The sequence below is a fragment of the Eulemur rufifrons genome, chromosome 17 (genome assembly GCF_041146395.1).
Source record: "Eulemur rufifrons isolate Redbay chromosome 17, OSU_ERuf_1, whole genome shotgun sequence".
Taxonomy (NCBI): Eukaryota; Metazoa; Chordata; class Mammalia; order Primates; family Lemuridae; genus Eulemur; species Eulemur rufifrons.
In genome coordinates, this window is record NC_090999.1 from 70,857,542 (window position 1) to 70,864,520 (window position 6,979).

At 41.9% G+C, this 6,979-nt stretch overlaps 1 pseudogene; it reads left to right on the forward strand.

The window, feature by feature from the left end:
* Nucleotides 1-295: 295 nt before the first annotated feature.
* On the forward strand, nucleotides 296-875 carry LOC138397889 (bcl-2-like protein 2 pseudogene; annotated as a pseudogene).
* The last annotated feature ends 6,104 nt before the right edge of the window (nucleotides 876-6,979 follow it).

Genomic DNA, 6,979 nt, shown 5'->3' on the forward strand with positions numbered 1-6,979 from the left:
GACTATAATAGGGTCAGTCCTCCTTTTTAAAACTCTTTCTCGGTTACCCTGTTTAGACTTTTGCCCTTGATAGCCCCTGTTTTTCAGAAACACGGGATCAGGTTCCTGGCCTCTGTAAGGCAGCCACCAGGTGATGGATTCCTGAGATCTAAAGATTATTCCCTTTTTTTCTTCAAAATGGGTCAATCAATGTCATGTAAAAATTGCACGCCACTTAATGTTTTTTGAAAAACTTCCAGAAACTTTCAGGATGATCATTTATATGCTTTTTAATTATATCCATTCATTTATACAGATGACGACCCCAGCCTCAGCCCCAGACACATGAGCTTTGGTGGCAGACTTTATAGGCTATAAGCTGAGACAGAAGGGTTGTGTCTGTAAACTGGCCCAGAGAAGGGCCCAGCAGCTGACCTGTTGCACCAAGCCATGAGGGCAGCTGGAGATGAGTTCGAGACCGGTTTCCAGCATACCTTCCCTGGTCTGGCAGCTGAGCTGCATGTGACCCTCAGCTCAGCCCAGCAGTGCTTCACCCAGGTCGCCAATGAGCTTTTCTGGGGGGGCCCAATTGGGGCCACCTTGTGGCCTTCTTCATCTTTGGGGCTGCACTATGTGCTGAGAGTGTCAACAGGGAGATAGAGCCACTAGTGGGACAAGTGCAGGAGTGAATGGTGACCTACCTAGAGACACGGCTGGCTGACTGGATCCACAGCAGTGGGAGCTGAGCAGAGTCCACAGCTCTCTATGGGGACATGGCCCTGGAGGAGGCACGGCATCAAAGAGAGAGAAACTGGGCATCAATAAAATCAATGCTGATGGGGACCGTAGCACTGGGGACCCTGTTAACTATAGGAGCCTTCTTCCCTAGCAAGTAAAACAGTTCCAAGGCCAGGTGGGGCTAGGTATGGCCCTTAAAATAGAGTAAATGTTTACACAGGCGTAAAACAGGGATAGACAAAAAAGATGATATATAAAATACATATACACAGAAAAGCTGTTAAAACAGACCCTGGCCCTGATGGGCAACTCCACGGATCCTGGTCATATACAACATGTCTTCCCCTCCACGCGCCCAAAGTGGGACCCAAATGAGGAGCAGGGTAAGGGAGCTCTCGATCAGTATCGCCAGCCTCTGCTCAGGGGCATATAGGCCGCAGCTAACAGGCCAACTAATTTGTGTATGGTAAGCAAAATCATACAGAGACCTAAGGAGTCTCTGGAGGTGTTCCTAGAACGCCTTTTTAAAGCTTACCGCCTGTATACTCCCATAGACCCAGAGGCACCAGAAAATAGACATGCCATTAATATGCCTGTTCTCACTTTGTCGGCCCCTGATATTAAAAAAAGCTACAAAAAGTAGAGAGACTAAAAAGTGCTGTCTGAGTTAATAAACTTGCCCAGAAGAAAACAGACTAGTTGCATACTTGTCTAACAGTTTGGACCTGTAGTATCTGGCTGGCCAGACTGCTTGTGGGCCATTGCTGTGACAGACGTCCTGGAAAAAGAAGCCTCTAAGCTCACTTTGGGGCAGGACTTGTATATCATAACCCCTCACTCAGTATAGGCTCTAAAAAGTCCACCTGAAGAATGGCTTTCCATCTGTTGCTAGATCCCCCCCAGGATTCACTTCCTGAAGACAACTGCTCTTAACCCTGCCACTCTACTGCCAGACGATAAACCAACAGAACCACTGCATAACTGCCATGAGATATTAGAGTCACTGGCCAATCTGAGAGCAGATCTCACTGATCAGCCATGGCCAGACCTTGATGAAGAATTATACACGGATAGAAGCAGCTACGTGTCTGAAGGAGTCAGGTATGCAGGGGCAGCTGTGGTCACTGCTGACTGGGTTATCTGGGCACAAGCTTTGGGACATGAGACTTCAGCCCAGAGAGCAGAACTTATAGCCTTGACCCAAGCCCTGAGGTGGGGAAGGGATAAGACTGTTAATATCTACACCGATAGTAGATATGCCTTTGTTACAGCTCACATGCATGGAACACTCTATCGCGAATGGGGCCTCTTAACCTCAGAAAGCAAGGAGATAAAAAATAAACTTGAAATATTGGCCCTATTAGAAGCCATCTGGTTACCAAACAAGGTAGCTATTATCCATTGTAAGGGGCATCAAACCACTGATTCCCCAGTGGCACAGGGAAATGCTTTTGCTGACACAGCAGCCAAAGAGGTCGCACAAAAACCAGTGGGGCCCCTCCAGATTATCCCTGTCTTGTCAGAACAGCTCTTACCACGTTCTCCAAGCTACACAGAAGAAAAAGTTAAAATTAAAAAAGCTCTAAAGACTAGAACTGATGCAACAGATTGGGAAATTCTCCCAGATAACAGGGTCTTGGTCCCCGAGCGCCTGGGACGAAACTTAATTAAACAGATTCATCAAAGCACTCACCTTGGACCCACGAAACTGACTGAGCTTCTTCAGAAGGACTACTATATCCGCCAGCTTCATTGGATGGTTTGGCAAGTAACGGCAAGATGCCCCACCTGTGCGCAGGTAAATCCCAGTAACGGCATTAATCTTCCCCTAGGAACTAGGTTACGGGGCCAAGCCCCAGGGAGAACAATGAGAAATGGACTTCACCGAAGTGAAACCAGGTAACTATGGATACAGGTATTTGCTTGTGTTCGTGGACACTTTTTCTGGATGGGCACAAGCTTTTCCTACCAAGTCAGAGACAGCACAAATAATTGTAAAAAAGTTAACGACTGAAATTGTCCCCAGATTTGGCCTCCCATTAGCATTGGGGTCCGACAATAGCCTGGCGTTTATCGCCAGAACAACTCAATTGTTGGCCCAGATGCTAAAAATTGATTGGAAATTACATTATGTCTATAGGCCTCAGAGTTCAGGGCAGATAAAAAGAAGGAATAGGACTTTAAAAGAAACACTAAATAAACTAATGTTAGAGACTGGCAAAAACTGGGTGAGTCTCCTTCCTTTTGCCCTACTGAGATCTAGATGTACCCCTTATGTAAAAGGACTGACACCCTATGAAATCATGTTTGGCCGGCCTCCCCCTCTCATCCCCAAATTAGGGGAGGAATGGGTTGCGGAACTAGGGGACTCGGTGCTTCTTAAATCCCTACAGGCTCTCCAGTCGAGCATGAAACACAACCACGAGATGATAAAGGCAGCCCACCCTGGGCCTTCTAACCTTCCTCCTAAGCAAACTGTATTCCAGGTGCAGCCCGGGGACCTTATATAGATCAAGAAATTACAACCAGCGACCTTGGAAGCAAGGTGGACCGGAGCACTGCCAGTAATCCTTTCTACACCCATGGCCATTAAAGTTGCCGGCAAGCGTCATTGGATTCATCATTCCCAAGTCAAGAAGGCCTCACCAGAGCAGCAGTCTGAGACATGGAGCATCCAGCCATCCGGAGATCCTCTAAAGATAAGACTATCTTGTACATCTGTTGGTCCCTTGTGATTCATGGGACTGTGGGATCACCACATCAACCTCTAAACTATACCTGGGTGCTCACCCGAATGGTTGATGGAACTATGGTGACTCACAATTCTACCATATCACAGCCAGCTCTTCATTTTGACCTTTGTCAGCTGTTTGGGTATAATGCTTTACAGATGGGGCAGAGAATCCAAAGCCTCCAATATTATGCTTGCCCCTCCACTGGGCCCCCACATTGCCAAGTGGAAGGCCATTACTATTGTGCCAAGTGGGGTTGTGAGACACTGGCCTCTTGGAGAAATAAAGGTCCAGACATCCAACTAGTGCGTAAGCAACCCAGATGTGACAGTTTACATTCATGTAATCCCATGTCTATCACAATCACCCATTGGCAAACCCAGGATTGGGCCTCAGAAAAAACTTGGGGCTTCCAGCTGTATTCCACAACAGGGGGCTATCGGACCCAGGAGTCTGTTTTACTATACAAAGATTCACGCCCTCCTGGCAGCTTAACCCTATTGGGCCTAACAGGGAAATCTATTTTGGTCCTGCTGCTCCCCCAATGGTGCCTTCACCTTCTGGACCTTTGATTTCATCTCCTTCAGTTTCCCTTGATCATGATTCATTACTACTGCCTCGCTGGCAGCCTCTGCTTAATTTGTTGGACTCTGTGTATAACTTTATCAATCAAACTAACCCTGCTATGACTAAATATTGCTGGTTATGCCTAAATCCAGAACCACCCTATTACATAGGGGTCAGAGCAAATCGCTCCATAGGCCCCCGAGAGCATGATATTAGAAATTTAACTGCGGAGGATGCACAGGAACATCATTTGTGTAAATGGGGTCAAAAGCCCAAACTCACCTTAAAAGATTTACAGGGACAAGGAACCTGTTTTCATCCTCCCAACTTCGTTCTCCATATAAAAGCTCCTTTGGTAAACAAATAAAGTTCTCCATATAAAAGCTCCTTTGGTAAACAAATAAAACCACCGAGGGCTATATCTCTGGTTTCTCAAACAAGGAGGATTATGTAAACCATTCAGGAGTAATAAAAAACAGTGTCTCCCAAGTAGGTAACAGACTTCAGGAGAGAGAGGAGCAAAGACAAAAAGATAACAACTGGTATAAAAACTTGTTCTCTTGGTCCCCCTGGTTAATTACTCTCTTATCATCCTTAGCAGGACCTTTAGGTTTGTTTCTCCTACCCCTGTTAGTGGGTCCGTGTGTTCTAAATTACCTGTTAATGTACATACAAAAAAAAAAAATACAAAGTGTTAAGCTCATGGTATTGCGCACCCATTATCACCATATGTGTGGAGATAAATCAAAGATTTGATTTCAAATAAAACCAGTGGGGAATGTGATGAGGCGCAGTACTCACTATAGTTTTATGAGCTTAAGGGAAGCCATCTTGTATACAGGCTAGTGCAGCCATCTTGTGTATGGACTCACTGCTGTGTGAAGTTGAGAAAAGAATACATGAATAACAGAAAAAAAAATTATACATGATTAACTTGTAAGTGATTGTTTAAAATCTTTAGGTGTTTATAGTTACATTGTACTACACTTGGCTGTTCCTTGGAAAAAATGTTCCTTGGATGTTCCTCAAAGAAATGTTCCTTGATTTAACTGATGCTATCTGCTTCTGTAAGGTTGCTTGCTTATGAATTATTGTAATCAACATGTTCTGAGCTGTATGTGTATTGTTAGTATTGTTAGTGGTGAAGGTATATAACCCCTTCCCACTTTAAGATCAGGGCCATTCTCTGTGTCTGGACTTTCCCAGAACAGGGGTGGTCGCTGGCCAGCTAATAAAGACTCCTAATTTGGCTCAATTTGGTCTTTAGGTGGTCATTTCTCGCATCTTAGACTATAACACTCTACTTTCCTTGGCATATTAGTTTCTTCAACTCAAAGAGATTGTATGATTCTTCAAAATAAGCTTTAGAAAGGAAGCCACTACCATTTGAATGTGAAGTCAAGGATCAAATTTGTTTTTGAACTGCAATCCAGCATTAAATATTAATATGATGCAGTGCCTGGCATCATATTTGATTTCAGTTCTGGGTCAAGATATTTAATAGAATCCTAGAAATTAAGGAAGATAGAAATCCCTTCATGTATGCCAGAAACTGAAGATATAGTTAAAAAGAGATAAAATAACTTATTACAGAAATATTAGTGCTTTAATCTTTCTTTTGTATATCAGTATATACAACTTGCATACATATTTAACAAAGATTTAAACAAATGTTTAGCCAATATTGACAATATTTACAAAAAAGATTATCATTATTGCTAAACCTGTTAAATGATCCAGCTAACTAAATGAGAATTTTTCAGAATATTTATACATGTCAAACTTAGTATATAACATATGCAGTACAGTACATTAATTCTCTAAAGTGTCTCCATAGGTCAATGGAATAATAAACCCCAGTTGTGCATTATAAAGATGGAATACTGATGTGACTTTCTTGTGACTCTAAACCATATGACTTCTACCAGGAAAATATTGAATGATTTACATTTCAAAGATAAATTATCAACACACAGATTATGCTTCTAAGTGCTGGGAAATGTAAAATAACAATAAGGCAATGGTCAGAAAACCTTATTTATCTGTCCATATTACATTACAGACATGAAAATAAACCCTAGGATTTAAAAAGAAATTCAAGCAGCTTTAGAGCATTTATATATATGCCTCTTTTTTCTTTCGATGTATTTGGTTTTCATGAGATCCTGTTTATGAGATATTCTGAGAGCCTTTACTGTAGAGTGTCTTTTGTTTTCTTGATCTAGTGACATGAAAAGTGGATGATTATAAAGGACGTGGTGAGTGGGAGAAGAAATTCCATTCATTCAAGATAATATAAAATGTCTTGCTCCAACAAATTACAGAATTAATGATTTTTGAAAACTAATTCCAGGACTAAAGAAATTCTTTAGGGGATGATAGAAAAAAAATTCTGGTTGCTTAACTTGTCAGCCATTATCACACACCCAATGGTTCTGATGATAATGGATGGAATTATTTTAATTTCACAAAGAGAGAAAAAAACAGCTTAAACTTTCTCTAGCATATCTCCCACAAACACCAGTACAAAACATAGTTATAAAGACCAAAACTAGCACATCTTACTATCATGGAAATTAAGTAGATTTTTAAATTACCATATGTAATGTTATGTATATTACATTCCTTTGACATGCATTGTTATCACAGTAATTATCAGTTTATCAACATTCCTTCCACATTCATTGAACACCTACTATGTGCCAGATGTATTGCTAGCCTTAGCAGTGCTTTCCTCTACCTTCCATGGCTTATCTCTATCCTAGAACTTTTCACACCTTACAGGAATGATTAAGTTCTCTTGTCTGTTTTCTCCACTAGATTTATGTTCCTTGAAAGCAGAATCATTGTCAGCAGCGTCTTTGCCAGAAACAACTTTTCAGTGAAGAATAGGACAAAAGTTTGAATACCATTAGCAGTAATAACGGCATTAATAATAATTAAAATATTAAGAAGGAAGAGGC